Source organism: Sinocyclocheilus anshuiensis, unplaced genomic scaffold, assembly GCF_001515605.1.
Source record: "Sinocyclocheilus anshuiensis isolate Anshui unplaced genomic scaffold, SAMN03320099.WGS_v1.1 scaffold1014, whole genome shotgun sequence".
In the NCBI taxonomy this organism is placed as follows: domain Eukaryota; kingdom Metazoa; phylum Chordata; class Actinopteri; order Cypriniformes; family Cyprinidae; genus Sinocyclocheilus; species Sinocyclocheilus anshuiensis.
Window position 1 is genome coordinate 356,094 of NW_015540943.1, and position 10,148 is coordinate 366,241.

General features: G+C 39.9%; 1 pseudogene; it reads left to right on the top strand.

Moving 5' to 3' along the window:
• LOC107689717 (poly [ADP-ribose] polymerase 11-like) overlaps positions 1–10,148 on the top strand; it is a 27,236-nt pseudogene that overhangs the window by 4,724 nt on the left and 12,364 nt on the right.

Sequence of the window (10,148 nt, forward strand, 5' to 3'; positions counted from 1 at the left end):
TCTTTTTTTTTTTTTTTTTTTGCAATAATGTCTGTCTGGCTGTATATTAACACTCTTATACAAGGCTTCTTAGCAAATATATTATTATAATTGTTTAATTTTTATGTAACATTTTTTTTTTTTTTACATTTCAGTTATGACAGAATTCAGTCATAAAATTTTAAATAAAAATATATGAATAAATGTAAATGTGTTACAGGAAAAAGGCCCAGTTGAGAAAGATAAAACATGTTTTAGATGTTGAAGAAAAGATGCTTTTTCATGGAACTGGTCACAGCAACATACAGGTCATATGCACATACAACTTTGATTGGCGTCTCACCGGAAGCCATGGCGACGTCTATGGCAAAGGTATAGTTCATAATTATTTCTGCATTAAAAATGATAATTTATCTAAAAATGAAAAGGGTCTCATAATTTACGCATCTTCCTATCAGTCCAAGCCTGTATGACTTCTGTATTCCATTGAACACAAAAGGAGACATGCTTATAGAAGCCCATTTCTGCCATACAAGAAAAAATAAAATAAAATCATGCTTTGGTAAATCATAATTATGACAAAAATATCATGCATTTTGGGATATTAACTAGAAATTATGACATAAAAGACATTATGAAATGCCATGTCGAAATTATAAGAGAAAAAGTTGTAATTATGACAAAAGTCAAACATAATGTCATAATTGTGCTTTTTCTATCTCATAATTCAATTTTTTTTTCTCAGTTAAGTCATAAATATGACTTTATTTTAAAATTTTTATATTTTACGTCAAACTTCCTTATGACTTAGTTTCTCATAATTCCAACTTTTTACCTCTAATTATTAGATAAAATTTGATTGAGATAACTTTGTCATAATTGGCTATATTATAATTCCAAATATGATAGTATAGAAAGTCAAATATAGAAAGTCATAATTATGTCTTATTTCATTATTTTGACTTTTTAGCTCATAATTGACTTTCATTTATTTATTTATTTATTTTTAATTTAATAATATTGACTTAGTATGCCATAATTTTGATTATATCAAAATTATACATAATATACCAAAGAATGATTTTGTTTTCTAATGTGATGGAATTTGACTTTCTTATTGGAATAAAACTTTGCAGTTGCCTTTTTTGCCATTAGGGTTATTGTAAGCATATCACTACTGATTTGATTCAATTTTGATTAGTAATTATAGAATCATTTTATATTATATAAATACAATTTATGTCTTTACAGGAAGCTATTTTGCACGTGATGCGAGGTATTCAAGCAAGTTTTGTCATTCAACTAGCAAGCACAACTTTATCCTACAGAGACATGGTCTAGCGCCCCGTTTTCCAGAGTGACCCACCGTACAAGTGCATGTTCCTGGCATGGGTTCTAGTTGGGGAATATACACTGGGTCACCCCCAGTACTGCAGACCGCCTTCCAAAGACATGAGCATTGGCAACTTTTTTGACAGCTGTGTGGATGACACGATGAGCCCGAAGATCTTTGTTATATTCGACAGCAACCAGATCTATCCGGAATACCTGATTGAATTTTATTGACATCAAAGACCAAAAGAAATGCTGTGAATTTTCAAAAGAATGAACAGTGTTTTCATTCTAATGAACTTACTGTGGTTGTGAGAGTTGTAGAGCAGAGTACTGTAACAGTGCTGAGGCCGGTTACTGCAAAAGTGCCTTTGGTGAAAAACTATGAATGGACAATAGTCTGTGTCTAGGGGGCAGAGTTAAAACAAATTTACAGTTTATAAACTGATTATATGATCAATTTTATGTTTTTATGTTCTAGCCAACCGGTTACACTGCAAAAAAAATTGTAAAAAAAAAAATGGTAAATGACTGGCAGCTACGGCTGCCAAACAAAAAACGTAAAATTAAAGTAAAATATCTTAATTGACATAAAGAACAATAATTTTACAGACATTTTCATTAAAGGTTTTACAGAAAAATGTAGTAAAACATTTTTTTGTTTTAATTATGATATTTTACTTTAATGTTACGTTTTTTGTTCGGCAGCTGCCAGCTACAGTCATTTACCTTTTTTTTTTTTTAGGGGACTTTTTTTTACAGTGTAAGACATTGATTTATATGAAAAATTCAGGTTGATTCATTCATGTAAAAATTAGGATGAAATTAAATTAAGTATATTCATAATAAATTAATTATGTATAATTTTAATTTGGAATTTGATTTGATTAATTAACACTAGGTAAACAGAGTTATGTTTTTCAAGTTTGTACATGTAATATTTTTTATTACTATTATTTTTCATAGCCTCTCCATAATTCTACCTCTTGTCATATATTTTCAAAAACAAAGACAAATAAACTATGATTGCCAGGAGTTTTAAACACCCATATGTTTGAAATGGAAAATGGATGATGTCTTTAAATTGTGAAGCAATGGACATAGTGACAGATCTTTTCTTCCATATTGTGACGTACATCCAAGTAAAGCGGATTATTGGGGGGGAAAAAAAAAAAGCAGGACGGGGTCTTGGTTCTACCCATTGGTTGTTGATTGGATGGAGGCAGATCAAAATGAGAGTTTTAAAATGAATACTTACAACGTCAAAATAAACATTATAATATATATACACTGAACAAAATTATAAACGTAACACTTTTGTTTTTGCCCCCATTTTTCATGAGCTTAACTCAAAAATCTAAGACTTTTTCTATGTACACAAAACGCCTATTTCTCTCAAATATTGCTCACAAATCTGTCTAAATCTGTCTTAGTGAGCACTTCTCCTTTGCTGAGATAATCCATCCACCTCACAGGTGTGGCATATCAAGATGCTGATTATTATATTGGCAGGAACTGGAACACGCTGTCGTATAGGCCGATCCAGAGCATCCCAAACATGCTCAATGGGTGACATGTCTGGTGAGTATGCTGGCCATGCAAGAACTGGGATGTTTTCAGCTTCCAGGAATTGTGTACAGATCCTTGCAACATGGGGCCGTGCATTATCATGCTGCAACTTGAGGTGATGGTCGTGGATGAATGGCACAACAATGGGCCTCAGGATCTCGTTACGGTATCTCTGTGCATTCAAAATGCCATCAATAAAATACACCTGTGTTCATTGTCCAGGTTCTTCTGCGTTCTTCATCTTGGTGTAAAAGCTGCTCCAGCTCAGCGTCTCTCCTCTTCAGATCATCGAGCTCCTGCTCCAGCCGCTTCAAGAGTCCTTCAGCTCAACTCACTGCAGCTTTTTCCTGATCTCTGATCAGCTGTGTCACCTCAGAGCGACATCTCTCAATGGAGCAGATCAGCTCAGTAAAGATCTTCTCAGTGTCCTCCACCGCTACCAGTGCAGTCCTGACATTAATCCAGCAGTGAGCACAGCAGTTGTTCTTCTCAACTGCTCAAAACTCACCTTGTGTGACTCTAGTCTCGCTTTCTCTTTCTGCTGGATTCTCTTCTTGAACTCAATCTTTGCTTTTCCTGTAGGACAGAACACAATAGCTTACAAGTTGTAGAATTTTAAATTCCCCTTTGTTTTCGGTCTGTCAAATAATTAATCGTAGCAAGTCATTACAAGGTCTACACACATTTTGACAGCAATCATGTCAATCATGACAGTCATGACAACAATTAGTAACGTAATCTATTACTTTACACACTGTAGGTAATATAATCTGATTACTTTTTGATTAATTTGACAGTTCTTTTGACCTAAAATAATAATAAAAAAAAGTTTATATATCTTTTTGAAAAAAAAAAAAAAAAAAAATATATTTTAACTGCATTAGATCCAGATAAACTGGGGCTGGTTGCATAAAAGGATTAGACTAGTCTTACAAGTTTTCATTCAACTAAATTCATTCAAGACTGGCCATGATTTTTTTATTTTTTTATATATATATAATTCAGTTACATTAAATCGTAGATTAGTGAAAGTTGAATCTAAAAATAAGACTTATTACCCCTTTGCTAGTTGGTCGAACTTGTACTTAAGACACAGTCTTAACATATAGGCTTTAGTTTATGCAACTGGCCCCTGGACAACTGAACTGGTCCTGAGCCACTGAAATTCTAGCTTCTGCCATTTGACAGAGAGAGACGTACAACAGCTCAAAAAAACATACCTCTTCCCATGAATTGAAGAATTTCCAGTTTCAGTTATTGAGAAAGTCAAACTGTGAGAATGCAGAGCAGACAATAGGTGGCGCTCAAGCCTCAAACACTATTTTCTACTTCTGCTGTGTATGCTATAAACACTATTGACACTAACTAATAATGATATTACATTATTCTTGTGCTTATTTTTTTTAACCAGGGCAAGGATGTTCATGTTGGCAATGCATATGTAGTGACCACTTGGCAACCACCTCTAAATTGTGGTACATTTCTGTCCCTGCCTGTAAGTGGATTTTAAAATTAGTAGTTTAATTTTAATGCACTGCTTTGATGTTATCATCACTTAATATTGTGACTTATATTTATGTTTTGCCTCTGTTTACTCCAACAGGCTGATGCATCCTTTTACTTATATGCAAATCAAGTCACTGGACCCTGTGTGTAAGTTGTTGTTGTTAGTGGTGGTGTCTTCAAATAATGTGATTAATTTTGGAAATATCTTTGAAAATGAAATCTTTGTTTTTATACAAGATTTTGCCACTTTTGATTTGGTTCATTTCAATGGTAATCACAATTAGGATTATTTTTCTAAGTTTAAAGATGTTGTCTTTATCTAGATAAAGGTTGTATACTTAACTGAAACAAGAAATAACATCCAACACACACAGACAGGCTATACTGTGTAAATTTTTTGTGTTCCAGTTTAAGTCTTATGCATGTGACTACAAAACAATTTTATGTATTTTTTTTATTTTTTATGTCTGTAATAAATTGGAACTGTTCATTGTTCCTTATAAATTTAAAAGTTGAAAATATTAGTCAATTGGTTCAGTTCAACATTTTCTTTTCTGGCTTTTGATAGGCATTAGTCAATGGCTTAAAAAAAAAAAATAATAAATAAACAAATATATATATATATATACCTGCTCCCTGGTTCAAGTAACAGTGTCATGTTTAACTACTCATAACACTAAAGGGTTAGTTCACCCAAAAATTAAAATTCTGTCATTAATTACTCACCCTCATGTCGTTCTAAAGCCGTAAAACCTCCGTTCCTCTTCGGAACACTAAGATATTTTTGATGAATTTTGAGAGCTCTTTGACCCTCCCATAGACAGCAATGTAATTACCATGATCAAGGTCCAGAAACGTAGCAAAGAGATCGGTAAAATAATCCATGTGACATCAGGGGTTCAACCGTAATTTTACGAATCTATAAGAATATTTTTGTACGCAAAGAAAACCAAAATAATGACTTTATTCAACAATTCGTCTCCTCCGCGTCACCCTGGTGCCATTTTGGAGAGTATCCACTGAACGCAAACAGCATATGCTATTCTGTGTCAGCTGTGCCACGCGGATACGTTTTCTACGTTGTTTACGCTTTGATTTGATATAAATCCTTAAAGCCCAGACAGGGGCAAATGGTGTTCCGAGCCTCAGCGTCACGCAAGGTAGACATCTTAGAAGACAAAGCAGGCAAAGAAATGACCTGCACTTTAAAGGGGGTAGAAAGAGATTTAGGCATGTAGCCCGATCTCGGCCGGAGAGTAACACTGCAGTCCCCAGGCCCAAAGTGAATACAATCACTGTCCACTGAGAGCGCATGCAGATCTCCTATGCGCTTAGCCGAAGCAAGGGCAAGAAGCAGAGCAGTTTTGAGGGAAAACTCCCTCATAGCAATGGATGCTAAGGACTAGAACAGCGCTGGGTCCCACGGCGGCACCAGCGGTGGTCATGGGGGATGTAATCTCCTCGCTCCCCTCAGAAATCTGACCACCAGTATGTGCCTCCCGATCGACTGCCCATCAACCGGGGAACGAAACTAAGCAATAACAGCCACATAAACCTTTAGTGTTGACGGTAGACTCCCATTATCTAGCCTGTGCTGCAGAAAACGTAAACGTCTGACACGGGACAGCTCGTCGGGTTGATATCTCTATCACAGCACCATTTCACAAACACTCCCCATTTAAGAGCGTACAGACGCCTAGTAGAAGGTGCACGAGACTCTGTGCGTGTCAAACCCCTCTAGGACCCCTGAAGTAGCCACAAATGAAGGCTCCACAGCTCTGGTCTAGGGTGCCATATTGCTTGAGACAGCAGATCCCTCCTGAGGGGGATTCGCCGGAGGGGAACCACCAGCATCTCCATGAGGTCCGGAAACCAAGGTTGATTCAGCCAGTGTGGGGCAATGAGGATCACCAACGGTCTCTCTTCCCTATGCATATTTCAGATCTATGGATGCAAACCAGTCCCCGGGATGGATTTGTGCCAGGATCTGCTTCAGAGTTGTCATCCTGAACACGAGCTGTGAAGTGCTCCGTTGATGGGTCTCAGGTCCCCCATCTCTCTTGGGTACCACAAAATAGCTGCTGTAAAACCCGCTCTCCAGCTCACTCGGAGGGACTCGCTCTATCACTCCTTTTGCAAGCATACTGTGAACCTCCTGTCTCAAAACGGGCATTTTGAGGCAGTGACAGTGACGGAACCACATCATTGAAACGGGGAGGTCTGCGTCTGAACTGTAGGGAATACACGTGTTCTATTATGCTCAGCACCCAGTGCGAAATGCCTGGAATAGCTCTCCTTGTGTCTAGGAACGGACATAGCGGCCGAATCTCTCCGGTTGCTATCGTTGGCAGCAATGTTCATAAACTGGCACCCTGTCCCTGCGAGGCTAAACGCACTGATGCATGCAGGTCTTTCACGGTGTCCGCATCCATGTCGCCACTGTCCAGGGACTTCAGGAGCTTAGCTTGAAAAACATTCAGCATGGCAATCGTGTGCAGCGTGGATGACGCTTCGCCCATGGAAGTGTAAGCCTTGTCAACGAGGTGGGTGCTCAATCTGCAAGGCTTAGAAGGCACAGATGCATCGCAACGGTCTCCTTGCATGCGCTCATTGCCGTAGGCCTCCGCCCCATCCATGTAGGAGAACATGGCCTGAGTGGAAGAGTGGACGTGCTGACTGGGGTGCAGACCACGACTTCATCACCTGCTCGTGGACATCCCGTAAGAACGGAGCCTTCCTCCTCCAGGCAGCCAGGCGGCGGCTCGACTTGAAGTACCAGGAGTCGAGCTTACTCCGAGGGAGGTTGATATGGAGGGCGTCGATGAGCTCGCCAGTTGCACAAGCATCAGTTACACAAGCATATTATGCCTAATATTATAATGAACAGCGTTACTGGGGAGCGGAGCTCGTGCAGTCAGCTCTCGGGGGCATATGTGTAATCAGTCGAATCGATGGGCGAGACGTCAGAGGCGGGTGACGTCATGACCAGGAAGCTTTAAAAGCACGTGAGGTGCAGCCGGCGTTAGCTTTCTGTCATTCAGCAAAGCTCTCTGTGTGTGTCGGTCACGATCTATGTTCTGTGAGTCTTATTTACTGTTGTCTGTCCAAAAAGTTGCACAAGCATTCAAAAGTATAAGCTCCAGCAGAAGATGTCTAAACTAAAGACAAAAAAGGGCAAAAGCAGACCGCGTTACAGACTGTGTGTTCCTCCCTGCTCACGCTACATCACGAGCGGGGATACACACAGTTTGTGCGTGGTCTGCTTGGGAGAGGAGCACGCGGCGTCGTCTCTCGAGAGGGCCAACTGTCCGCATTGTGAGCAGTTGCCACTGCGTTTGCTTCGCTCCCGGAAGGCTCTCTTTTAGGAGGGAGCCTTCACCAGCGTTCCTCGCGGTGCCAGCCCCGCTTTTGCCGAGGCGGAGCAGCGGCTGCGCTCATGGGGTTCGCATATGATCCAGCGCCCGCACTGTGGGATCGGAAGCCCGCGCTGCGGTTATTCCTCCCGGGGAAAGGGCTCGACACTCCGCCTGTCTTCCTCCGAGGAGGTTGATGTGCAGGGCGTCGATGAGCTCGCCAGTTGCACAAGCACCAGTTTCACAAGCACCAGTTTCACAAGCATATTATGTCTAATATTATAATGAGCAGCATTACTGGGGAGCGGCGCTAGCGCAGTCAGCTCTCGGGGGGCTGATTGTGCTTTTCCCGCTGTTAAGCACTCCGCTCTCTCCGTGTGTCCGTGCCTGTGATCTTGCGCTTCTGGTCCCGCTGCTATCTTTCTCCGAGGAGATTGATAATGTTTGTGTGACCGAGCGGCTCGTGTGCTGCTGAGGCAACGCATGCATTACATCTTTTTTGGTTTTTGATATGAATCTTATCAACAAGACCAGCTCCTCATTCTGGGGGCATCACTTCTCGTACTCCGCAGAGTCTAGAGTCAAAGTGGCGCTCCCAGGCCGAAGGCTTCTAGTGGAAGGCGATTCTGCGGACTGTCATTCTCACTGGATAGTCTTCGTCTAAAACGTCCTGACGCCTAAGGCCTAGGACTTCTGAGGGCCAGCCCCCTCTGCGGAAGGGCGGTGTACACAGCCCATTTTAAATTTGAGGCTGTTCTTCCAACCGTTCCATCCAGTAGAGGAACCTGGTTCAGTAAGGCATGGATGTTTTTTTACCAGTGCAGATGCAACATCATTGAACTCATCATCAGAGGGATATGCTTTGAAGTTGTACATAGACTCAGCAAGTTTTTCAAGAATTTCATGCTTCATGTCCCTAGGAACGTGCATATATGTCTGGTCTTTCATGAAGAGAAGATTTCCTTGGCGCAATCTGTACTCAATGTCTACAGGAAAATTTGGGATTTCAAATGTCTCTGGCCACTGAGCTTGGCGTACATTAGATGAACCTTCTTCTGAGGTCAAAGACACAATATCAGTGTCAGCTGTACTTGGTGTAGGAGATGCTGTAGGAGATGCTGCAAGAGTAATCACCTTTAAGGTGGGCCTTTCAGCAAAATCTGCAATGTCTGTTAGGTTAATCAGAGCATTGTTAAAATCAGCATCTTCATACTGAAGATAAAACTTGTAAGGAAGACCTAGCTTTTCCTCAAGCTGTTCCATCAATGAAGTCAAAGTTTGTGGTTTCCCATGCATCGTGATTTTCCTTATGTCGTCTTCATTCACGATCACTCTAAGTATAGTTTTTGTCTCCATTATGTCCTGTGAACCTAAAAATGAGAAAAATCAATGAAATCAAATGAAATTAAAGGAAAAAGGGAAAAAAATTATTACCCTCATCTTTTTTAAACCTGTATAACTTTATTTTGCTGAACACAAAAGATATTTTTAAGAACATTGGTAATCAAACAACTTTGGGTTCCTGATGGAAGTCAATAGGAACTGAAACTATGTGTTTACCAACATTCTTAAAAATACCTTATTTTGTGTTCAGAAGAATAAAGTCATACAGGGTTAAAAAAGAAAGAAAGAAACGGATGAATAAATGAGGACTATTTTCATTTTTAGAATGACTATCCTTTTAAAAGCTTAATTTAACACAAGATGAAATGTTTTGCTGTAACAAAAGTCCTGCCCCGAATTTTGTAGGATGCCAGTGGAAAAATGTCATTCAAATCAGAGAGCTTTGTGACAGTCATGTCTGGTACATGACTGCACAATTCGTAGGAACGCAGATGCTCAATGTACCACGATGTCTGTTTTTTGCATACAAACAAAATATTGGTGTTGATGATGACAATTTTTACAATTCGCCTAAAATCAGGCAGACATGAACTTGCACCAGCAGACAGAAACATATCAGGACTGTACTTGATGCCATCAATGCACACTGAAGATGTGACAAGTACAGTGCTTTGGGTAGGAAAATTCTGCTGAAGCATGTTCTGAACACTCTCAGGAAAAGATGAAATCAGCGTAGACGTCACTTTGTCCATCTGGACAGAAGGTTTAAAAAAGGATGATGAGTCCACATGGTACGCCACCATTCTTTGGTGTCGGACTGACAGAGTTTGTGTGACGTTTTTGAAATTTTTTGTCTCACGAATGATTTGTTTGAAGAACTTGTGCTTGCCTTCAAAACGCATGGTCCAAACATCTCTAAGTGGCCCATATGTCCTAATTAGTTGTGAATAATGTTCGATGTAGTGGTGTTCAGGACGAAGCACAAAATCAGGGAATACTTTCGAAAGCAAACCTCTGTGCTCTGAAATTTTAGCCGCAAGAAAATCAATAGTGTCATCAGTGAAT